The sequence below is a fragment of the Podarcis muralis genome, chromosome 1 (genome assembly GCF_964188315.1).
Source record: "Podarcis muralis chromosome 1, rPodMur119.hap1.1, whole genome shotgun sequence".
Lineage (NCBI taxonomy): Eukaryota > Metazoa > Chordata > Lepidosauria > Squamata > Lacertidae > Podarcis > Podarcis muralis.
Window position 1 is genome coordinate 49,354,496 of NC_135655.1, and position 26,639 is coordinate 49,381,134.

The following is a 26,639-nucleotide window of genomic DNA, read 5'->3' on the forward strand; positions in this document are numbered from 1 at the left end:
CAGCATTCTGACTTCAGAATTACTACTACTATTGCAATTGCTAACCACAGTGAATATTATTATTAAATAGTATTTTGATTTTCCCTTCACTCATGGCTACTGCTTGCAATCTGCCCTCAATATGGCAGGATCTTTTTAAAGAAAAAGCAGGGGTAATAAACTGTAAAGATGGCAAACATGAAGATCCCTGGAACTACCCACCTGCAATTGAACATGTTAATCATTTCTATAGGGGCTATGATATCTTCAAATTCCATGTCCCTATGTATATTTTTATCTCTATGCTGCTGCTTGCTTATGATAGTCAGATCCTTACACCAGTGCCTCGTATTTCAAACCTATTTTAAAACAAAAACCTCAGAGCTCTGGAATGGGGCAAATACACATGGGATATGGTGTGACTGAGCACTCGTATTCCATTCTTTTTAAAAATCTTTTTAGGAAAAAGCTAAATTTAAAGGTGGCTCTGATAAAATCCTAGTGCTATTGATCCAAAATTTGGCAGGGTTAATCCCCTCTATAAGAGCTACCATGTCCCCAAATTTCATGCCCCTGTGTCAAAAACAAGAAAGCTATGGTTATTTTCCTTTCACTATACACTATACAGATTTCTGGCAATTTGCAAAATTCAGATTCAGAATGGTCCTAGAATGGTTAAAACCAGATTGTGCCCAATCTAGATTCACAAATTGGAGGTGCAAGTTGTCCATCCACAGCCCTAAAAAAAGATCTGGCTCCTGTTTGCTTCCATTCGAAAAGGAAACAATTTATACATGTGTTCATTCATATCCAATGTGATACACACTTATGTGTACTATGGCACTGACACTTGAGTAAAAGTAACTACATAAGCCCCCAGACTCTAGCTCTACATGCATGGCTGGCTGATGTATTTTTTTAGTGTGCTACACAGAAAAGGCAAGGATATTGCATTAAGGTTAACATTTAGTCACAGTCCCCACATCATTGCAGAAAATTCTAGGTGTATTATTAGTTTACACAAAGAAACAATCTCACTGGAAATGATGTGCAATTCAAGACACGCACAATTGAAAGTGGATGCCCTCAAGTTGTTCCACCTCTGCTGACTACTTATTTCCATCAATATGAAGACTTAAAGTTTACCCATGAACGGAGTCAAAAGAGTTCTTCCAGTTCTACTCATGTTGAAAATGAAATTTTGACGTGCTTATGCAGAACAATCTTCTTAAGGAGGGGAAGTGGTCAAAAACAACGATCACTTTTTTAAATGCCAGAAAACAGAGACTGGTAAACCAATACTGAATTATAATCATGTGTTCATGCTGAATATCCCCTGCACTTGTACTCAAATACTGCTGAAGAAGGTCATACCATCTCTAACTTCACAATTCTTTAACATTGGAGTAGAAAACTACCAAGCACTCAATAGCTGACTTTTTGCTCCCCATCACTGTACATACTTATATGATGGATTCTAAACAGCAGTATTTGATATTTTCTGTACTACACTACACTAGCACTTGATCATTCTAATTTTGCCCTTAGGAAATAATTTTGTATAATACTTATTCCTGAGGGACACACATACAAAGTCTAATGAAAGGATGAATTACATAAAAAATGTTGAAATTTGATTTCTCAAGTCATGAAATTCAAATATCTTAAAAAAACTGAGATTGATTGTGAGATAATTAAAATATTTTATCAGATTTTATGTATAGACAATGACCACTTCTTTCAGTATAAGTGAATGATATTGTAAACAAGAGACAAGGGAGGCTGCTTACCACAAAGGTTTAGTATGGAGGCAGCTCCACCAGAGTCCTGGAGAAATGTAAAACAGCCAGGAGTTAATGGTCATATATGTGGTGGGAGGGGGAGCAGAAATACCACGTATGGCAGGGGGTTCATGGTTTCACATCTTAAGAAGAAACTGAGAATGGCAGGAAGTGTCAAAAAGAAAGAGAGGATCCAGTCTGTGAAGGAAGTATTCCCTGGCTGGTGGTGGGACAAACTGTAAAGGGGCCAAGAATTAGCTTGATACCAGCTCTCCAAGTCCTCTCCCATCTCTTGGGAAAGGAACTTGTAGCTACCTGCTAAGTTATAAGCTTTTCAAAGGTACCATCTATTCAGAATTCCCTATGGAGGCATGTAGAAGAAAAACAGAGTTGTTTACTTCTTAGTGTTCTTCCAGTGTTTCTTTCTGCAGTCACACATATCAAAGCAAGAAATGGAGAAGAATCTTCTGAAAAGCATTGAAGGAGATACAACAGTCTATTATATTGGCCTACAGAGACCAATATAATAGGAGGATCCTCAAACTAGCACTTCAATATAGCTTTCCCTGTAACCCATAAACACCAGCAAATTTTGCTAATCTGTTTTTGTTTTTTAAGTTGAGTCCTGAGTGAAGGGCAGCAACATGCAATCTTACTCCCAAGTCTACATTATGCTTTCAACAGAGCTTGCATCACTGGAAAAGAAATTAGTACAGCCAATATTCAGGAAGTCGAAACTTTAAAAAGCTCTACTTTCAAAGCTCTTTCCATAACCAACCATTACCATTTGGGAAATATGTTTTCATCTACTAACACTTCACCCAGTTATCAGCCCAAAGTCATTTTCTAAAGCACGTATATGCACCTGAAGAAGAAGCCTTCCCTGGAATCTGCATGGTTGCCTCCCCTTACCATGCTACCTGCTGAAATTAAGTTTTGAAAGAAGGGTTGCAGATAGGCAGTAGGGCTGGGCGATAGCAGGTTTTCAATATTGCGATATATCACCAGCTAAATATAGTGATATATTGATATATCACAACATCTTAAATAAGGAAGGAAATACACAGAGGCAAACAAGACAATGCTAGCACTTAAGGGTCTAAAACTGATAACTGATGATATTACCAATCACCTCATGGTCAGTTTCAGCAAGCCAAAATGCATCCAAATTAGACTTATGGTTCTACCATATTGTGGTATTCAGGACAATCCAAAGTACGGTGAGGAGTCATAGCGACTACAAATAATCTGGGACTGCCAGCAAGCCTCTTAGGTGGCAGAAGCGGCAGCAGCCTGGTGGTGGCAGAATCAACAATGGTGGGGGAGGGGGGCTGAAGCAGCAGTAGCACAATAATCAGCAGCCTGCAAAGCCTTGCCATGGTAGTGGGCAGTTGTGGCAATGGCGGCAGCCTGCCAGGCCTTGTTGTGGTGGCAGCAGTACTGACGGCCTGCAAGGTCTTGTAGTGACAGCAGGAGACAGTGACAGAAGCAGAAGTAGACTGCAAGTTAGATGCTACAGCATCTACCACCAGCTCCCACTGCTGCCAGGACGACTTGCAGGCCACTGCCACTTCTTGCCACCACAGTGAGGCCTTGCAAACCCCAATGCTTGTGTTGCCACAAGGCCTCACAGGCTGCCACTACTATTGCCACCATCTTTCATTGCCACCGCAAGACCTCGCAGGATGCCGCTACTGTCATCACCTACCGTTGCGTCCACAAGGCCATGCAGGCTGCCGCTGTTACTGCCACCACATCCCCTGTGGCAGGGGCATTTTAAAAGTTCTGTACAGTCATACCTCTGGTTGAATGTGCTTCGGGATGAGCACATTCAAGTTGCGTTCCGCGGCAACCCGGAAGTAACAGAGCGCGCTATCCGGGTTTTGCCGCTTGCGCAGACGCTCAAAATGACGTCACGCGCATGTGCAGAAGCTGCGAAAAGCGATGCGCACAGGCACAGACATGCCATCACTGGTTACGTTTGCTTCTAGATGTGAAGGGGGCTCCTCGCATCTAGAGGTATCACTGTATAGAGAAATGGCATATGTGAGTGATAGGAGGATACAAATTAATGTACCTAGGTTTTCAGACAGCTTAGTTCCCGAACAACTCGGAACTCGAACGCTACAAACCCAGAAGTAGGTGTTCCAGTTTTCGAACTTTGTCCTGGAAGCCGAACATGCTCCTGAGCTTCTGTTTTTACTGTTGCACAGCAAATTTCAGTCCCCCCGATCATAATTAAGCCTATTTTCTTCCCGCTTCTGCTTTTGTTTTGGTGTTTTTGTTCTTGCTATTTTTTGCATTTTTGTGGCTTTTTCATTTTTGTGACTCTAGCTTGTTTTTCATTTTATGATTGATTTTGTGACTGTGGAAATGGCTAAAAGCCCCCCCATCCAAACAATGATTATCATCAGTGCAGGTAAGGGGGGAAAATAATTTTAATTTTTATCATCTACAATACTGTCTTATTTATTTTATAGTACAGAACATTGATTATTGCTTTCATTTTATGGATCAATGGTCTTTTTAGATAGTAAAATTCATGTAAAATTGCTGTTTTAGGGGTTGTTTTTAAAAGTCTGGAACAGATTAATCCGTTTTGCATTACTTTCTATGGGAAAGTGGACCTTGGTTTTGGAACGCTTTGGTTTTGGAACAGACTTCCAGAACGGATTAAGTTTGAGAACCAAGGTACCACTGTATCAGAGATTAGGCGAGAAAGACATTCCTATTGCAAAATAAATTCCTTACTCTCAGATGAGAGAAGCAGGATTTTCTAGATCCACTTCCATCAGAGTTTAAGCCTAGTTTTGGCACAAGAGACGCTTTGGTCACCCTGCACAATGACCTGTGTTGGGAGAGAGACAAGGAGTATGTGTTCCTGTTAATTGTCTTTGAACTCTCAGTCGACCAGGATAACATTCTGTAGTGGCTGTCTGAGGTTTTTTGGGGGGTAGCACTGCTTTGTGGTGGTTCCAGTCCTACTTGGATGGTCGTTTTCACAGAGTGATGCTTGGAGAGTGTTGCTCAGATCCGTGAAGCCTTCAATGCAGGGTTACTCGCAGTTCAATTTTAACCCACATGCTGTTTAACATCTACATGAAACATGGAGCGGGATCCTCCAGAGTTTGGGGATACATTGTCAGCAATATGCTGATGACACACAGCTCTACTTCTCCTTTACATCTGCAGGCATGGCAGTTTCTGTGCTGGATCATTGTTTTGCCTCAGTAATGGACTGGATGAGAGCTAACAATGTGAAGCTCAATCCAGATAAATTTGAGGCACTGTTAATGGGTGGTTCCGTATATCAGATGGCTGGGATATAGCCTGCTCTTGATGCGGTTACACTCCCTCTAAAGCAAGCATAGGCAAACTCAGCCCTCCAGATGTTTTGGGACTACAACTCCCATCATCAGCCCCAAAACATCTGGAGGGCCGAGTTTGCCTATGTCTGCTCTAAACGAACGGGTTTGCAGCTAAGGGGTACTTCTATATCCTTTGCTGTTGCTTGAGGCTCAGATGGACTCAGTGGCATGAAGTGCCTTCCATCAGCTTTGGCTGGTGGCCCAGCTGCACCCCTAGCTGGACAGGGATAGCCTAACTACTGTTGTCCACGCTCTGGTAACCTCTAGGGTAGATTACTGCAACACATTATACATAGGGCTCCCTCTGAAGATGATTTTTGTGTTTTATGTTGCAAACCTTCCTGAGGGTACAATTCAGACTGAAACCGTGCTTCCATCACCTATAGTAATATATGACAGCATCAGTCTGATATCCTGCAAGAGGTGTCATGTTAAAATGCTAATCCAGAAGAGCAGAACTTGAAAAACAGTATCACTACTAAAGATAAATTCAAACCAAAGGTAAAGGGACCCCTGACCATTAGGTCCAGTTGCGGATGACTCTGGGGTTGTGGCGCTCATCTTGCTTTATTGGCCAAGGGAGCCGGCGTACAGCTTCTGGGTCATGTGGCCAGCATGACTAAGCCACTTCTGGCGAACCAGAGCAGCGCACGGAAACGCCGTTTACCTTCCCGCTGGAGCGGTACCTATTTATCTACTTGCACTTTGTGCTTTCGAACTGCTAGGTTGGCAGGAGCAGGGACCGAGCAATGGGAGCTCACCCCGTCGCGGGGATTCAAACCGCCGACCTTCTGATTGGCAAACCCTAGGCTCTGTGATTTAACCAACAGCACCACCCGCGTCCCAAATTCAAACCTATGGTGACCTAAAAGCACTTGCTCCCTTGATTGCTTTATCTTTGTTTGGTTTGCACATATGGAGAGCACTTTTTACATTATCATCTTTATAATATGCTAACTAGAGGAGACAGCATTTGGTTCACACAATGGTGAATGACTGGAAGTTTTAAGTCGGAAGGGAAACTATGCAGACTCTCCCACACTGCAAGCTACCACATTCAATGGAGGTCATCAACCAAACTACCCTTTAAAACTCTCTCAGCCAAAAGAAGAGAACTCTCTCTGAAACTTATTTCCCACAATCCCATATTGCCTGGAACAGTAATGTCTCACCCTGAATATGACTGATTTGTTTGAATGATTCTATGACTTGAAAACAGAGGCTTTGTATGTTCTATTGTTACGCAAGAAAATATTAATAAAAACATTTAAAAAAACAAAAACCCCACAATGTGTTCCTGACCTGAAGCTAGCCAGTTCTCTTTCAGGAAAGTAGTTGGGGCAATAGATCACAGACATAAAGCATTAGTGACCAGGTTTCACATGCCTTCTACCTCTAGGCCAATGTTTTTAACCCTTGAAGAAGGGTTCATCCTTGGAGGATGAAAATATAGCCATCTTCCTTCCCACTCCTTGCAGGCTAAAGTAAGGGGTTGTCCATTAGCACTACTGGTTGTGGAACTTTTTTCTTCCCCTACCTGCTCCAGTAAAGAAAGCAAGGTAAGAGTTTGGAACAGTGGCAGTTGGTGCCCACTAGACCTGGGAAGATGTCACAGGGCGTGTGGCCAACTTCCAGTTTTCTCCACAACTTGCTCCCTTGCAAATAGCATCTAACTAAAAAGTATTTTACAGCTGTCCCAGTTTTCTGATATGAGAAAAGTTGCATGGCCTCCACCAGTTCTGGCTCTTTCCCTATCCTCCTCTTTCAGCAAAGAAACAGTAAACACTCAAACCTTGCTGTTTTATTAATACTTAGCACCCAACAGAGCTTTAGTTGTATGCTCGCTTTCATGAGTGTGCACACAGTTAAGTCACGCTTCCTCAGCAGTGAACAGGAACCTAGATCTCTGCTCATTCAGTAATTCTCTCTCAATCTTGTTTAAACACACATAACAAGTAAGGATCTTCATAGTCCTGTCCTAGTGTTATAAAATTTTCAATACATTTCTGAGATACTCCTGATTGGTTCGACTTTATTCGAAGGGAAATAAAATCAAAATGGAGGTTCAAAAGGATCCCCTAGTCTCCCTAGACCAGTCCTATTGAAATTTATTACACTGGTACTTAACCCGAGGTACCACTGTATTTTAAAACTTTTTTTTACTGCTGGAGAAATGGGTACTATACACAGAACTATACACAGTATTCCAAGTGTGACTGTGCCGTACATTTATATAAGGACATCACAATACTGGAAGTTTTGTTTTCAGTGCATTGCTTAATGATTCCGAGCATTGGATTTGCCCTCATCACAGCTGGCACACACCAAGGGTAGAATTCAAAGTTGTGTTAAGATGATAATTCTGTCAGTGCACATCCTATGTAAAAGGGGCATGTGTAGCGGTTGGGTTGGGGAGGGAAATCCTCGTTGAACTTGTGACACTCATTGACCTGGTCCCACTGGCATAGCTGTTTAGTTGAATCTGACGTCGAGTTGGTGTTTTCATTCAACTATACATCACAACCCTAAGATTCCTTTCCTGTTCGGTTTCTCATTACTGTATATGTGCAGTTAGGCTTTTTCTTTTCTTTTTCAAAGTGATACAATCTTGCAAACAATGAACACACTGCCCACTTTAATGCCCATTCAGCTAGTCTGGAAATACCCCACTTCTTATTCCTTCCATCCGATAACAGTACATTGCTTCCTACTCTACTTCTTTTTCTTTAACCAGTTACCAATCAATAAGATGAGCCATGACTGTGAAGTTTACTCTGAAGCATTATGTGATAGACTGTCAAAAGATTTTTTAAAGGCCAAGTATACAATTCCCTACCACTTTGTTCCTATTCACATGCTTGTTGACACTCTAAGAACTCCAGAAGGCTAGAGTTCAATTCAGCTATGCTGAATTTCAAAATAAGGGGCTAACAAAATAAGGTCAAGAAGATCAATTCAGCAAGCATGTATAACCGTGTGGACAGCTAGGTTATTTAACACATATCAACTTGTTTAAAATTTTAGATTATTTAGTAGCACTGTATTAAATTACTTATTAACACTGTAACAGTTGTACTTACTTATTAATACTGTAACAGTCAAAGAATATCAACAAACCAAACCTGATTACAGTGGTACCTTGGGTTAAGAACTTAATTCGTTCTGGAGGTCCGTTCTTAACCTGCAATGGTTCTTAACCTGAAGCACTACTTTAGCTAATGGGGCCTCCCGCTGCTGCCGCGCCGCCGGAGCACGATTTCTGTTCTCATCCTGAAACAAAGTTCTTAACCCGAGGTACTATTTCTGGGTTAGCGGAGTCTGTAACCTGAAGCGTCTGTAACCTGAAGCATATGTAACCCGAGGTACCACTGTACTCTAAAGACTTATCATCCAACTAAACCAGAGCATCATCAAGAATATATTTTCACTCAGGTATTAATCACTTAAGGATCATTTGTGAGCTGAATGTTCATAACAATAGATTAATGTTTTTTATTATATGTTTGCAGATGTTACCTGCTAGATTGGACCAGAAATCCATTTAGTCAATCATCCTGTTTCCAACAGATCAATCAGATGCTTCTAAGAAGTCACCAGCAAGGAACAAAGGAACCCTCCCCATATAGATTCCACACCCAGCAGATAGCATTCCGAAGCACATAGCCAAAGCTTCATTTGGCCATGATTACTAATAGCTACTACTACTATCATTACCATCATTATTAATTAAACTTGCATCTCACTCTTCATCGCATAGGAGCCATGGGGAGCAAACACACAAGTGATATAATATCTAATAACATATCCAATACAGATGCAGAGTGTTGATACCCATATTTTATGAATTTGTGTAATGTCAGTGGTCATCACCCCATCCATGGGCAGCTAATTCCTTAAGAACTTATTATGTAAAGTAGTACTTCATTTTGTTTTCAATAAAGTTCACTGGGAGGCCAAGCTCTACTACTGTGTGAAAGAAAGAAAAATCCACCTTTCTCCACACCATAACAGAATTTTATAAATCTCAGCCAAGTCCTCCCCTTAGCTGCCTCTTTCCTAAACTTTTTTAAAAAAAACTAAGATTTTAACCTTTTCTTATTGGGAAGATACAATAGAGTATGTCAAGAATGGGAAAGCAAAGAGCCCTCTCCATGTAGTCCAACCTGCAGCATTTCATTCAAGTTCCTAAAAGAGAATGAAGTTGGTAGCAAGGGCAACTTCCATGCTTCTTCCTCCTGCCCTAAGGCACATATTGCTAATCTGATAATCTAGTGCCAAACAGCCATGCTAATCATCAGTGATTTGGGGCAGAACATTTTCCAGTACTTTATTTCCCACAGAAAATTGGTAACCTTAGCAGTTTTTAGCTTTTCTTCCTAAATGTGAGTAGAATAAATCATTCTCTAGAATTAGTGTGAAGAAGCTTTCTGTCTCTAGATATTCTGAACTACAGCTCCCATCATTACTGACCATTGGCCATGCTCTTAGGGGCTGATGGGAACAGTAGTTCAGCAACATCTGGAGGGCCAAGGGTTCCTGAACTAAAGGATTTCTCTGTAGAGTTTGGCTCCTAGCTACAGTTGCAGAGGAACAGTAGTAAATCCAAGAGTATCCAAAGGTTGAAATTTTTATGTCAGGAGTGTCTGACATCATAAAGTGTCTGCATCACATATCATGCAGCCCTTTACTAGGTTAGTATTATTTAAGGTTTATTTACCACGTGATTATAAAAGGGGTTCCTATTTAGAAACACATGTCTTTATTTTAACTCCTGTTATTGGTTATTGAATTTAAGTGAAGTAGATCATAGCTTCTGGTTTCATTTATGCATTGAATGGATAACTGAGCACATGAAATAATGTGAAGTGATGCATGAGGATCTCTGCTTCTGTAGCTGCATTTTGCAAAATAATTATCTTTTAATGCATCTTATGTTTTATTTTCATTTTCTCTGAGGTATACACACTACAGTGCATTTCATACCTATTACTAAGGTCAAAGATAATAATCCTCTTAACATACTTGCATTGAATATTTAGATGATACACAACACATCTGAAGTCTTCAAAGTCTTTTATGGGAAATTGTCCAATACATATTTCCAATTCCAAAGACCTAACATCAAATCTCAGGTCTTTGATGGCTGAAATATGTTGTTCCTAGCAACCTTGAACTTATTTAGCTGTGAGAATATTTGATTGGTTTCTTTTTTTAAAAAAAAGTTTGCTTTTTTTGCTATTATGTTGTATGTTGTATTGAGGAGGACAGGGCAGGATGGAAATTTGGGAGGTGTTATAAGAACTTAAGGTCTCAAATATATAAATTAAATGTTCAAATTTACAAGGCATACACATACATAAGTATATAAACCACGTGTCTGAAATAGTACAGGAGAGCAATCCTGAAACCATTTTGATTCTCCCAAATTGACTTCAAATATTTCTCTGCAAGGAGGAAGGAAATGGGAAAGCCTCTCCATTGTCTTTTGCTTACCTGTCTTTAGGGCATCTTTGTGTATGAATAGGGTGAGAGCCTGTGACCTGGATTCAGAAATTAAAGTATTTACTATCACAAAAGAATGGGCAGGCTGCCCAAGTAAAGCAATCACTGGCCATTGTCAGGTATCCTGGCAGAAAGGATTTTTGTTGTAGACCACCTCCTTCTGTGGTGTATGTATGATGTTTTTGGGGGTGGTCTTGAGCTACGGGGGGGGGGGGGGGGATTTCAAAAGTCTATATAAGGGCTTGCGCACCATTGTTCTGGGTTCCTCCTCCCTCCTGCATGTGATGAGTGAGGACTCTATTGCAGCAGTTTAATAAAGATCAGGCTTACTACCTGCTTTGCTTCTCAATATTCTCTGGTTGGCCTCTGTTATTTTCTCCTACAGATAGGGAACCGACTTAAGGACTCTATACGGGCTCTTGCATACCCCATAAGGAAAAAGGAGCAGGTTTTTTCTACATCAACAGGAAGGACAGAAATTTAACAACAGCACAGCCACCCCAGGGTAGTTTCATTCCTTCTCTCCCATTCCTGCCTCTCAATATTTTGGAAATCAAGCCACAACTAGTCAGAAACAGAGCATCAAATTGAATAGTGCCCACTTCTAAACCTTAGATGTTGTTTACTTCAAGAAAAGTGAACTGCCTTTAAGAAAAAGTTTCCCCCACAAAAGCAAACTGCACCTGATCAAAATACCAGGTTCAAAGGAACAGACAAAGGCCTTCCACTGAAGTTTTTCTTCTTCTAAGAATCCTTCATTAAGGCAGACAGTGATGTTGGAAAACCTCTGACCATATATGCACTGCCACCACAAAAATCTCCAACTGTTGTCAAATTTGTCCATTCCAACTTATACCGGTAGTTATGTGCAACCTGATCCTAGGCCTGTTTACTCAGAAGACCAATGGAACATATACCCAGGGAAATGTGTACAGGACTGTAGTCTTAGGGTCATGTTCAACTAAATAACTGCACATGCAGAATTACTTCTATAAGCATAATGGAACTTCTCCTCCCCTTCACCTGCTCTGTGCATTTCCCCAACCCTTCAAAGCAGATTTAGGGGACATGCAGAATAAAAGGGAAAGAAGGGAAAGTTGCACAGCATGTGCAGAAGTCATTCCACACATGCAAAGATTTTGTTCAATACAAACTTTAACAAGTAGAAATCAAAGTGAAGCTCTCCGGCACATTTCACTATACTACCTCTACATGAGCAAATGCTTAACTGCAAAACCTGGAGAGCCAATAATGCAAAATAAACTGCTAATTCCCTTATAACTTTGCAGAAACACGGAAGAGAGCAAGCATACAGAACAGGAGCCTTAAAAATACTCAGATGGGACAAAATTTAGTTGTTTTCCAGTTTATTTATAGGGGTGTGCCGAACTTGGTTCTCTTATCAGCTTCTAGTCTTCAAGGAAAGGGAGGTAACAAGGAGATAATGCAAGTGCCCTCACATCACTGGTCTGTGTAAGCTGATAGAAGAGATAATCATCATTTCCACATCATGATGCAAGAGAGAACTAATAAACATCATAGCATCAAAAAAGTACTATTCTCTCTAAAATATATTGGCAAGTGGTGAAGAAAGTAGCATTTCCCCTTCTGATAGTAAAGGAAATTGATTCAGATTACCTTTCAGCCAACTACGTCTGGTCAGAAGAAGAAACAAGAACATGAAGAACAGGAATAGAATAAACTTATTTTATTACATTTTAACCATCCCCATCCCAAGGGCTCAGGATACATACCACTGCAAGATAAGATGAAATAATACCAGAATAAGATACTTACGTACTACTCACCCTTTGGTGCTTTCAGCAAATCCAGTGGCAAAGAAAGAGATAAACCCTTGCTTTGAAGCTTAAACTCATCTTCACTGTCCTATCAGAACTGCCTTCCTTTATTATTGGGAATAAATTAACTTGCTAGGGAAGATAGGAGTTGTAGTCCAACAACAGCTGGGGGCCACGATTTAAAACAAGGATGGGAAACTTGCAGCCTTTGCTGAATCACCAATTACATCATCCCAGACCACATCAGTTGAAACTAATGGGAGTTAAGTGCCACATGTTCATAATCCCTGACTGGTTCCACATAACTCTAAGGCAGCCAAATTTTTGAAAACTAAGTTACAATAGAACTTGGAAGACTTACAATTTTGGTACGTTCTTATTTATTTTTAAAACTTATACCCTAATTTTCCCCTCCAAAGGCACTGCTCAAAGCAAAGCAGATCTGCATCTGAAACCCTGCTGAAATAGCAGATCTGCATCTGAAACCCTGCTGAAATGCCTGCCAGCAAAAGAAGTTAAGCTGGCAGACATGCAGGTGAGGGGTTTTTCAGCAGTGGTCTCACAACTCTCAAATAGTAGTCCACCTGAATGATATTAGGAAGGCCCTGTCACTGGATATTTTACCTTCGCTTAAGGTAACAAATTATGGTTTGGAATCTGATATTGGTGACTGAACTATGTTGCATTTTTAGCACTGAACAGATGTTAGTCAATACTTTTAACAATATAGGATTATGTTATACTGTCTTAAAATGACAAGACACTTTTAAATTATGTTTACTGTATTTTACTGTTGTACAGTACTTTGATACATTATCTGAACCATCTTGGGAAGAATTTTATCCTGGAAAAGTAGTATAGAAATGTATTTACTAAGCCTTTTTTTTTTTTTACAGCAGCTTACAAATAAAAATATAAAAATAATAATCCAACAATGAAAATACAAATAAAGGCATTTCCTGAAACTGGATTTTGACACACACACCCTCCGGACCTAAAGGACTTCTGCTGGTTGTTTTTTAAAACAACAAGAACAGTAATTATATTACTGTTTTTTGCATAGACATTTGAAACCCCTAGAAGTGTTGTTAGTACAGTCAAACTTTTTTTTCTTAAAGAATTATTCCTAAATGCTGCTCCTAACTATTATCAACTGTGTGAAGGGGCTCTAGATATTCAAAGGGGCAACATATTGCATGGATATTCAATGAGTGAAGACTCTTCTTAGGTGAAACACGTGTGCATAGGCTTCCCCAGAAGTTGTATCTACGTAATTGAACAGCACTCCAGCTCAAGTGGAAGAATTCATACATAGGCTCCACCTGTGCAGACATCCATGCATTGTGGTAGGGCCAAAGAGATATGCAACTTCAGTGGCATGCATCCACTGCCCCTTTTTACACACCTTCATTATATACGCACATAGAGTGCTACCATATCAGATATATCAATCAATATATGCACACACGAGAGGAATGCTCTCTCTTTATTTGTTGAGCAGGCATCCCAGGGCAAAGAGGAGTACAGAGCCTAACCTTTTAAGACTACTGTGCAGGCAGCATCTTCCACCTGGAAACACGTTTTAAAACCATGAGGGAATGTGTTACAAAAACTATTGTTTCGAGCTCCCAGATTTCTATCACAGGCAGTGGGGGAGGGAAGCTTGGAGAGATGGTGGCTAGAAAAGTGGCTGAAAGTCAATCTAATCCACCCAGGAACAAGGATCCATATACTGTGTCATTTGCTTTCCTGAACAACAAGTTGTATTTCAGTAATTTCTACTACACTTCTGTAACACTTCCGCTTGGTATGTGGCTCACTGTCATGCAAAGCTGCATACAGGTTAACAAAATACAAACAAGTCCCTACTTGCAAGTTAATCACAAGAATTACATCATAAGTGAAGAATCATTCTTTTAAAGCAAAAATATACAATACCACCACTCAGCCTGCTAAGGCTTTTTCCACAGAAGAAGCTGACAGTGGACAAATTTGTACACAGCACCATGAGAAAATGCCTTGACAAGCCAGCTACAACCCACACTTTACACTATTTAACCCTGTTCCAAGATTTCTACAAAGAGCAAAGTGCAGAACAGTTATCTTAATTACAGGACCTTATCTGAGATACAGATATGATTTTTGAACTTAGTCATGAACAAGTGACATAGAAGTGAACTGAAACACATGAAAGCCAGAGCTGCCACCAGTGTAGCAATTATACCACTACTTAACAAGAGGTGCTATACTTGACAAGAGGTGCTGATGTTACTGAGCACTGCAACAATGTCATACAGAGCAAGACAGCAAATCACACAAATCACCAATACTGATCAATACAAATAAATAATTATGATATCACATTTTTTTCAATGTTTGCCCCCCAACAAAACAAGAAACCTATCTATGAGAAAAGGACGCAAATGAACCAAGAGGAATTTTGTTTGAAGCCTAAATGTTACCTTCAAGGTACCAACAGGACCTCTTCCAAGTCTATGCATATTTACTCAAAAGTAAGTCCCACTATATTCACTGGGGCTTACTCCCAAGTAAGTGCATAAAGGACTAATCTTGGGTTTATTTATTTAAAAGCATTTATAAAGCACTTAATATTTCAAAAAATATATAAACAGTTAAGTGGGTTAAGAAGTTACTATACTATAAGACCAGTCAGCAAGCAGGTACTTTGATTTAAGCAGTTTAAGAGTTCAATGACACTAAAAAGCATGGTTTCACTGGGTTCAAATGGGCTTATTTCTTAGAAAGTATGTTTAGGATTGCAGTCCAACTCAGGTTAAACCCAAGTACTTTAACTTAGTTGGTTATGAACCAGGTTGCAAAAGAAATACAAGAAGAGTACATCTACACTAAAAACTATTTTTACACTGAAACAGAGTCATTACTTTCAGAAAAAAATAATTGATTTAAGATATGTCTGCAGACATATGTTCCAAGCCAACATTTTATGCACTGTTTGTGAGAAACACTATTATATGAACTTCTTGAACATATTTGAATGAATAGGCATTAGAGTACAGCATAATAAAAATAGTTTTCTTTTCCCTTGAAGCATTTTAAGCAATTATAACTGTAATAAGAACATACCACAATCAAACGGGAAACAGTCCTGTAAGGTCTGTAGGATTCTAACATAAATTTAAATGTTGTTTTGCTTTAGCACTAGCTCCCCCTCCAGACCAACTTAACACTGTAATTACTTTTTTCATTATGGAATACACAGCTACAAAAGCCAGAGATTGAAACTGTCTCTCAACGTTTCAAATAATATGAAGTGAGTCTCTAAAAATGACGAGAACTACTTTTTAAAGGAAGGTGTCTGTATTGTCCATATTGCCAAGACAGTACTATTTGGAACAGTACTGACACTCATTACAGTTTGTTTTAACAGTAAATACTCTTTCAGATGGAAGAAACACTCAGTTTTATTGTACCTATACTAACCTGTTTGCTGGTAGACTTACATGCAAACATAACCTATTTAGAATGAAATTTTATAATCAAGGAATTCTCCACACAATTTATTATTATTGAACAGCTGTTATTAAATAGCCTACTTGGTTGCTGAGTAGCGTGAAGTAGCCTACCATATAACCTTTCTGTACAGTATTTCACTGCACTCCTCTGAAGAAATAGTCTAAGCAAATTAAAACAAAAACTCTACGAGAATTCTTACCCAAAATTAAGCCTCTGCTTTGATCAACTATTAGTACTTCTTACTTCTAGCAACTTACATTTCTGAAATAAACACTGTTTTAACACAACTTAAGCACCCAGCTCAACTCTATGGACATTCTAAGTAGTTGCATGATATGAAGTATGAAACAAGTCAGTGCAGTTAACTATAACAAAGTTATCAGAAGATACAATCTAAGGTCAATCCTATACACTTACCTAGGAATAAATCCCACTGGATTTACTTCTAAACAGACAGACCTACGATTGTGCTGCAAGTAGGCTTTCCTTCTGTTTTTTATTACAAAACAATGAACATCTGCAGGATGCAAGTGAGTACCATATCTAAAGGATGCATGATCAACAAGGCCATTACTCAAAGCAAAATTGCATTAATAAAGAAATGGCACACTGTACCAGGTATCTTTCTACAAAACCCCTTACCAGCAACTGATTTTAAATATCTACTTCATATACTTTAAAGTGTAAGTTCCTTACTTTCTAATCCTTTGAAACAGGGCAATTTTGGGAAAATATGAAGGAAAGACTCGAAGGCATAAGTGTGATGAATAATTTGTTACAGTTCTTTCAGCTTTTAGGATTTTTTAAAAGACGAGGACTGTCCAAATATGTATTAACAATTGGAAATTTGAGACATTAGTACTGGAAACAATATTGGCACTCCTTGCTGAGCAAAAATTTAAATCAACATTGCAAGCTCAAGCAATATGGAAGCAAATAAATTTTGTACCATTAAAGTACTTTAAAATGCTATGTTCTGATCGTCAAACACATACCACTATTTTTATTGGTGTCAACAGCCCCACTGAAAGGACTACTCCCAAAAGTTAAACTATCAATAATCAAATTTAGAATGTGTGTAAATATTTGCAGAGTTAAGGTCAAGAACAGGTTACGGAAGCTGTACAATACCATATGCACTTCTGAAGTAAGTGGTGATGTGTCCACAGGTTTTGAGGATATAAAGAGGAAAGAAAGAGTAGCAGTTTATGCTAGAGGTCTTTATGATCTCCCTGTCTATAGTTCCTCAAGTCTTCTGAATTTTTTTGCAATGGGGATCATCCATGAACATTTGGATTCATTCCAACAGGATGTAACAGCGACTTTTATTGAAATAGTCTCTAGTTGACATGTTGAGTCACTCACACAACACAGCACAAGTTTTAAAAAGTCCAAAGAACTAAATGCGAAAGGTATCCAAGCACAAACAGCACCAATTACATAAAACACAAAAACATCCTGTTTTAGTAAGAAATTTGACTAAAACAGATACATGAAAAACGATAATAGCAAGGCCACTGAACGGCGGACGGCCAAGCGCCCATGCTTGTTAAGGAGGCCCATCAAAAAGCAAGATATAAGGAAATAAAAGGAGTATGCACCCTCGCTAGCTACCGGCTGCACTTCCTGACTCTGAAGTAAAGTTGAAAGCCACCACTTCTACACAAGGGGCGGGGGTGCAAGAAAAGCAAGACCACTCCCGCAGTTCTTCTTCTTCTTCTTCAGCGCCCGCTTTCAGCACATCCTACCCCTCCTTTTCCACCCCCGCCTATTCCCCAGATGGCAACCCCACCCCCAGCTCCTTGCACACTGGCTGCTCGTGCTGCATTTTGTACAGCTTGCCGCGTCTCTCGCGGGCGCCTCCGCGCACGATGTTCGGGGCTTTGGCTTGTGCACGTCCTTTTTTTTCCTGGGTGTTTTTGTATGTGTGCATCAGCATTGCTTTTGCTGCTGCTGCTTCTGCCGCCGCCGCCTCTTTCCTAGCACCCACATAGCAACGCTGCTGCCCCAACAAGAGAACCATCTCCTACCTACACCCCCGGCCTGAGACACCCCCGGCCGCCTTCCCGGAGCACGCAGGCAGGCCCCGGCCAGGACGATACCTCCTCCTTCCTCCTTCCCTGAGGATTTTGTCCCGGGCGAGGCGAAGGAACCCCAAGAGCCAGGCGGCCTCGGCGGAAGGTCCCCGTTCCCCCCACCATCACTCCTTCTTCCCCTTCCCAGTCAGCCACCCCTCGCTCGCCCGCCACCTCCCTCCTCATCAGTAACCGCAGCTGCTGCTGCTGCTGCGCCAGGCCCGCGAGGGAGGATGGGCTGGAGCGGGAGAAGCAGCATCCCTCAAGTTCCCCGAGCGCCCCCACGGCCTCGCCTTACCCGCCTGGGTGTCCGTGTTGCCCGGCCGCCCGCCCGCAGGCTGGGTTCCTGGTCACCTCTGCTCCTCAACGCCGGCGCTCCTGAGGTTGCCGGCTGTGAAGAAGAGGCGGAGGGAGACGGCGGTGGAAACGGAGCGGCGGCGGCGGCGGCGGCGGGGGAAGGGAGTGATGAAAAGACGGAAACAGGAACCCACCGCCGTTTAACGGAGCCTCCAACAGACTGGAGGAGCGCGAGACACTGACAGAGCGCGGGAGGAGGGGACGAGGGGGAGAAACGGCGCGCGCAAACGCGCTCCCCTCACGCGCGCACCGAAGGCAGGCAAGGAGGGAGGGAGGGGAAGAAGTAATCCGAGCTGAGGAACTACGAGCAACGAGGGCGCGCGCGGACTGGGGAGGAGGAGCGCGAGGCATTGGCCCTCGACGCCTCAAAGGGAAACTAGGGAGCCAAGTGGGTGTGGCGTAGACGCGCGTGCTGGGAGGGAGGCAGCCAATGGGAGAGGCGCCCCTGTGAAATCTCCATGCGGGCGGAACGTTAGCTTCACAGCCGGGGAGGAGAAGGAGGCGGCGGCGGCGAAAGGGCTGGTAGCACGCATGCGTGGTAGGGCGGTCTCCGCTGCTCTGCTTTTGCATTCCGGCTTGCTTAGCGTTTGCGCTTGAAGGCGAAGCGGGTCTTGCCGCGCCCGGCGGAGAGCGCGCGGAACGCGCATTGGCCGGATCGGGTAGGAGCGGCGTTCTAGATAGCCAGACGCTGAGAGATCTCCGCCGAATGCGATTATCACTGCCGGGGGCGACCTGCCAGTCCGTCGGAGTCGGCCCTGTTATATCCTGAACGCGAAGTGGAGCCCTTTATTCCTCAGCCCGGCGGAACAGCCGCTCTTCGGCGTCCTCAAGCAGCCCAGAGTCGCGAGCAGGGGCAGATCTACTATGAAATTAATGAAGTTTAAGCTTTAGGGACCCTAATCCCACTGTATTTTATTCATGTATTTTCACACACACACCCAATGACTTGAAAACTATAAAGTTGTTGTTGTTGTTGTTGTTGTTGTTTAGTCGTTTAGTCGTGTCCGACTCTTCGTGACCACATGGACCAGAGCACGCCAGGCACTCCTGTCTTCCACCGCCTCCCGCAGTTTGGTCAGGCTCATGTTTGTAGCTTCGAGAACACTATCCAGCCATCTTATCCTCTGTCGTCCCCTTCTCCTTGTGCCCTCCATCTTTCCCAACATCAGGGTCTTTTCCAGGGAGTCTTCTCTTCTCATGAGGTGGCCAAAGTATTGGAGCCTCAACTTCACGATCTGTCCTTCCAGTGAGCACTCAGGTCTGATTTCCTTAAGAATGGATGCGTTTGATCTTCTTGCAGTCCATGGGACTCTCAAGAGTCTCCTCCAGCACCATAATTCAAAAGCATCAATTCTTCGGCGATCAGCCTTCTTTATGGTCCAGCTCTCACTTCCATACATCACTACTGGGAAAACCATGGCTTTAACTATACGGACCTTTGTTGGTAAGGTGATGTCTCTACTTTTTAAGATGTTGTCTAGATTTGCCATCGCCTTTCTCCCAAGGAGCAGGCGTCTTTTAATTTCGTGACTGCTGTCACCATCTGCAGTGATCATGGAGCCCAAGAAAATAAAATCTCTCACTGCCTCCATTTCTTCCCCTTCTATTTGCCAGGAGGTGATGGGACCAGTGGCCATGATCTTCGTTTTTTTGATGTTGAGCTTCAGACCATATTTTGCGCTCTCCTCTTTCACCCTCATTAAAAGGTTCTTTAATTCCTCCTCACTTTCTGCCATCAAGGTTGTGTCATCTGCATATCTGAGGTTGTTGATATTTCTTCCGGCGATCTTAATTCCGGCTTGGGATTCATCCAGCCCAGCCTTTCGCATGATGAATTCTGCATATAAGTTAAATAAGCAGGGGGACAATATACAGCCTTGTTGTACTCCTTTCCCAATTTTGAACCAATCAGTTGTTCCATATCCAGTTCTAACTGTAGCTTCTTGTCCCACATAGAGATTTCTCAGGAGACAGATGAGGTGATCAGGCACTCCCATTTCTTTAAGAATTTGCCATAGTTTGCTGTGGTCAACACAGTCAAAGGCTTTTGCATAGTCAATGAAGCAGAAGTAGATGTCTTTCTGGAACTCTCTAGCTTTCTCCATAATCCAGCGCATGTTTGCAATTTGGTCTCTGGTTCCTCTGCCTCTTCTAAATCCAGCTTGCACTTCTGGGAGTTCTCGGTCCACATACTGCTTAAGCCTGCCTTGTAGAATTTTAAGCATAACCTTGCTAGCGTGTGAAATGAGTGCAATTGTGCGGTAGTTGGAGCATTCTTTGGCACTGCCCTTCTTTGGGATTGGGATGTAAACTGATCTTCTCCAATCTTCTGGCCACTGCTGAGTTTTCCAAATTTGCTGGCGTATTGAGTGTAGCACCTTAACAGCATCATCTTTTAAAATTTTAAAAAATTCAGCTGGAATATCATCACTTCCACTGGCCTTGTTATTAGCGATGCTTTCTAAGGCCCATTTGACTTCACTTTCCAGGATGTCTGGCTCAAGGTCAGCAACCACACTACCTGGGGTATACGAGACATCAATTTCTTTCTGGTACAGTTCCTCTGTGTATTCTTGCCACCTCTTCTTGATGTCTTCTGCTTCTGTTAGGTCCTTTCCACTTTTGTCTTTTATTATGGAAATCTTTGTACAAAATGTTCTTTTCATATCTCCAATTTTCTTGAACAGATCTCTGGTTCTTCCCATTCTATTGTTTTCCTCTATTTCTTTGCATTGCTCGTTTAAGAAGGCCTTCTTGTCTCTCCTTGCTATTTTTTGGAAATCTGCATTCAATTTCCTGTATCTTTCACTATCTCCCTCGCATTTTGCTTGCCTTCTGTCCCCCGCTATTTGTAAGGCCTCGTTGGACAGCCACTTTGCTTTCTTGCATTTCCTTTTCATTGGGATGGTTTTAGTTGCTGCCTCTTGTATAATGTTACGAGCCTCCATCCATAGTTCTTCAGGCACTCTGTCCACCAAATCTAAATCCTTAAACCTGTTCCTCACTTCCACTGTGTATTCATAAGGGATTTGACTTAGATTGTATCTTACCGGCCCAGTGGTTTTTCCTACTTTCTTCAGTTTAAGCTTGAATTTTGCTATAAGAAGCTGATGATCTGAGCCACAGTCAGCTCCAGGTCTTGTTTTTGCTGACTGTATAGAGCTTCTCCATCTTTGGCTGCAGAGAATATAATCAATCTGATTTCGATGCTGCCCATCTGGTGATGTCCATGTGTAGAGTCGTCTCTTGTGTTGTTGGAAAAGCGTGTTTGTGATGACCAGCTTGTTCTCTTGACAGAACTCTATTAGCCTTTGCCCTGCTTCGTTTTGAACTCCAAGGCCAAACTTGCCAGTTGTTCCTTTTATCTCTTGATTCCCTACTTTAGCATTCCAATCCCCTATTATGAGCAGAACATCCTTCTTTGGTGTCATTTCTATAAGGTCTTGTAAGTCTTCATAGAATTGGTCAATTTCAGTTTCTTCAGCACCAGTAGTTGGTGCATAAACTTGGATTACTGTGATGTTAAAAGGTCTGCCTTGGATTCGTATCGAGATCATTCTATCATTTTTGAGATTGCATCCCAGTACAGCTTTCACCACTCTTTTGTTGACTATGAGGGCCACTCCATTTCTTTTACGGGTTTCTTGTCCACAGTAGTAGATATGATAGTCATCCGAACTGAATTCGCCCATTCCCGTCCATTTTAGTTCACTGATGCCCAAGATGTCAATATTTATTCTTGCCATCTCATTTTTGACCACATCCAACTTACCCAGGTTCATGGTTCTTACATTCCAGGTTCCTATGCAATATTTTTCTTTACAGCATTGGACTTTCCTTTCGCTTCCATGCATATCCGCAACTGAGCGTCCTTTCGGCTTTGGCCCAGCCACTTCATCAGCTCTGGATCTACTTGTACTTGTCCTCCGCTCTTCCCCAGTAGCATGTTGGACACCTTCCGACCTGAGGGGCTCATCTTCCAGCGTCATAACTTTTATATGCCTGTTGTCTTTGTCCATGGAGTTTTCTTGGCAGGGATACTGGAGTGGCTTGCCAGTTCCTGCTCCAGGTGGATCACGTTTGGTCAAAACTCTCCACTATGACCTGTCCATCTTGGGTGGCCCTACACGGCATAGCTCATAGCTTCTCTGAGTTATTCAAGCCCCTTCGCCACGGCAAGGCAGTGATCCATGAAGGAGAAAACTATAAAGTATGGGAAATAATTATTCACACCTGTGACTTTGACATGTGAGACAATCCAGTACAGCAATTTTAATCAAAAACTGAGATGTAGTAGCTAACTTAAAAAAGAAAAGAAAATGTGGCAATCTGTCATGGAACAACTCCACTGAAGATCACAATGGCTACCCAGACCTCAATGCTGGATGCGAAGGAACCCCCATAGCAGTTCAAACTTCAGGGCTCCCCAAATGTAGGTCCGCCCCGGTTGCAAGAGGAGAGCTGCAGCGACAACACTGAAATACAGAGGAGCCAGGTGAAGAAGACGACTCTTGAATAAAGAAATGAAGATGAGGATTTCACCATGCATACTTTTTTATTATTAAACAGTGTCAGTCATAATGAGAGAAAAAAAACTCACACTAGTATTAGTATACACTACTTTCATTCATATTTTTACCTTAACTTCCTGGAGTTGCTTCTGAAGCAGCTGCTGAACTGGTTCCTGCCTTCAATACGAAGGTGCGCCTGTATGGTGTTTACTGAGGAGGTTGCTTCTGTATGTGTGCAGCACCATAGGCTCTCTAGAGTAGAGGTGGGGAACCAGTGGCTCTTCAGATGTTTGTGGACTACAACTTGAGTCTAACAACATCTGGAGTGCCACAGATTCTCCCCATCAGTGATCTAAATATTGCCCCTGCATCTACCAAGTAGGAGGTGAAAGAATGAGGCCCAATTCTTAATTCTTAAGTGATGGGTGGTGTCTGGCAGCCACTTCTGCAGACCATGACCACATAACTCGGAAGACATCTTGCCACAAAGGAGCCATGTGAGTAGGGCAAATGGCTTTATTACTCCCCCCCCCCCCGAACACTCCAGGGCTTAAGCCTTCCTGGAACCATGATGACTTAAAGAATTTTAGATGGTATCTAGCCTGGGACGCCTTTCATCAACGTCTCCAATTGCACCAGTTGCTGGAACACAGAAACCTGGTTACTGTAATCCATACCTTAGTGACTGACCTCCAGATTGGCCTACTTTATTTCAAGTGGGGCTGCCTTGGAAAATGGGCCAATAGCTTAAAATGCTACTGCTGCCTCTTTAACGTATTGTTACAAAAGCCTGGTGCCTGCTCCTCTCTCTGCCAAGCAGCGGCAAGAGTGCATGAGGCCACAGGCACACAAACACACATGGTCTGTGTCCCTTTGGAGAATAGAAGGCATGGTGGAGACTGCATGAAAGAAGTCCAGATGTTAAGGCATTGCCCAAAGTATTGCAGGCAATCTTCCCTCTTCTCCCCAAGATGGATCCCAACCTCTCTTTGTCCTTCTGCCCAGACCTCCCTTTTCCTGTCCCCTCAAACACACACTTAACACAAACACAAAGGCAACCCTTTGTGACATGTGACTCCCGAGGCCAAAGAATCAACACCTTTCTGTAATGCTAACAGTTATGCTCTTCCCCCAGCCAGCCAGGCTGGTTTGCATAAGCCAGCCCAGAAATTCATTTGCAGCTTGCATTCTCCCTTCATACCACAAATAACCAAAATCCTAGCATTTATCAATTTTACCCACATCTATAATAGGGTTACCAGACATCCCCGGTTCCCAAGGACAGTCCCCGGATTTGCAAATCTGTCCCCAAACAAATTCCATCCCCGGAATGTCCCCAGATTTGCAAATCTGTCCCCGGGAAACATGGCAGCGGCAGTCTCAGCAGCCCGGAGCCAGCCTGGTAGCGCAGCTGCCGCTGCCGAAGGGGAACTGGGGATGTCCAGCTGTACAGATCTCCTGCCCCCTTCCCCCCTTGTTTTGACAGATCAGGGGAGGCTCGGGAGTCACAAGTGGGTGGCCATTGCCCAGGAGGGGTGCAAGGAACGCAGTTTCTCTGCCAGGCAAGGTGCAAAGCCCTTCTTTCATACCCTGTGAAACATAAATGCGCAGAGTTTTATAAAACTGGGCAACGGCCGCCCGCTCACAACTCCCAAGCCTTCCCCGATTAGTCAAAACGAAGGGGGAAGGCGATCGGGGGAGGCTCAGGAGTCACGGGTGGGTGGCGTGCCATTGCCGGTTTTTAAAAACTGCACATTTATGTTTCACAGGGTGCAAAAGAAGGACTTTGCACCTTTATACAATATGCATGTGTGCTTGGGCCCAGGGTCTTTTGCCTCACCATCCCCACTACTGACTCCCTGTTGCTACTCAGCTTCAAAAAAAAAAAAAAAAAAAGTGTAGTGTCCCCGGATTCATTGAAAAAAATCTGGTAAACATATAACACCATGAAGTATCAAGTGCAAGAACTAGAGCTGCGTCAAAATGACACCCAATTTACAACCCTACTCTCATGCAGGGCATTTGGAACCAGTTTGAGGGGGGCAGCCACTAGTGGAGGGTCCCCCAAAATGTCCTGAGAAAATGTGCTCTTGCATATAAGACCACTATGGTTGTGGACTGCCTGCGGCATTGTGGGTGGGGATGGGAATGGCAGCTTCCAGGAGGCAGCCAGGAAGATTGCATTTGCTGCTTCCCCCAGTTTTAAAACTTTTTAAGGGGGGGGAGGGTTACTTTGTCCACCAGAATTTGCAGTCCATAAAAATTGGATAGACTTCATGAGGTTGGGGGTAGGGAATCATCCCTCCCCATTTCTCACATGAGAACTTTTTAGTTCAGCTCTAGTGCAAACAGATATCAAACCATCTGCATTGGTTACCAGTTTCCAAAGCTAATTCAAAATTCTGAAGAGATGCCTTCTCCCTTATGAGCCCAGTGGGGCTTTCGGAACTGCCAATCTAAGTGCCGCCTTCCCAGGAGTTGAGATTAGTATGTATTAGGAGAAGAGTCCTTTCAGCTGCAGCTTCAGACCTGTGGCATATACTCCTGAATATATTCTCAGGAGCCCTATTTGTGTTCTGCCTCAAATGTTCAGAAACATTTGAGATTTATTTGGGAATGTGTTTTTATGGCTGTTTTGTTTCTGAATTATTTCATTAACATGCTTTATAATTTTTATATATACACATGCTTCTCTGATTGCTTTATTGTGTATTAACTGTCTTGGGAATACATTTTGTTAAGTTGTGGGCGAACATATCAGACGACACAGCGGTTCTTCAAACAGCTCTTCTTTATTCTGAGGCCAGGACTGAACTGAGCTGAAGGGCTCAGTCAGCCTTCTTATATAGAGCTCCAGTACCTATCCACTGAACGTCACTTTCAACCCTTCATTTGCATACAGACTATCCAATCACTGAACGTCACTTTTGATCCTTCATTTGCATAACTATCTACAGTATCCCCCTGCTGGCCCAGGGTAAGAACTTCAGTACATAACACATTTGTTATAGGGTGTTGTAGAAATCTGATAAATATGTAAATATGTTGGTTACATGACTGCAGGACTTTGTATTTATGGGATGGTTCATGAATGTTTTTGCCACTTCCTGTCTGAAAGTCCTTGACCACAGTAATGTGCAGCTGCTCACCATCTTCCCCAAACCACCTCTGTCTTCTCTCACAGATATATCAGCTCCTCTTCTTACATTTAACATGTGGTTTTTGTAATGCTTCTATAATGGCAGTTTACGTATGAAGCCCAAGAAGAGGCATCACAAGATCCAAAGCAGAAATTCAAAGTAGATTTCTACTGCTAATAATAATTTAATAACTGTATTATTTATACCCTGCCCACCTGGCTGGGTTGCCCCAGCCACTCTGGGCAGCTGTGCTTAAACATGGCCATTCAATATGTTGGAGAGAGATTCCAACAGCTACAGCAACATAAATCCCTATTTGGCTTCCTGTATGATATATGCAGTATCAACAAAATATCTGCTGAAGATGTACATAAGGCCTGCAAGAATTTGGAAAAATCATTGATGCACAATAGAAGCAAATATGTTGATGCTGAATATCTATGCTGTAAACTTATAGCTTGAAGGCTTCCAAAGTCTATGCCACCACATCTCTTCATCCTACAGCAAAAACTCCTAGATAATGTGTCTAATGTTTCTGTTGCCCTAAGGATCCTTCTCACACTTCCATTGTCAGCAGCAAGTGATGAATGCAGGTTCTCAAAGCTCAAACTTATAAAACATATGCTCAACAA

At 42.3% G+C, this 26,639-nt stretch overlaps 1 protein-coding gene across 1 annotated transcript in view; it reads right to left on the reverse strand.

Annotated features, from left to right (window-relative positions):
* Positions 1-18,713, reverse strand: part of FUT8 (fucosyltransferase 8) — an 85,661-nt gene extending 66,948 nt beyond the window's left edge. The window contains exon 1 of the mRNA XM_028725976.2: positions 18,298-18,713. The gene's annotated coding sequence lies outside the window, so the exon portion shown is untranslated. The remainder of the gene's footprint in view (positions 1-18,297) is intronic.
* Positions 18,714-26,639: the final 7,926 nt, after the last annotated feature.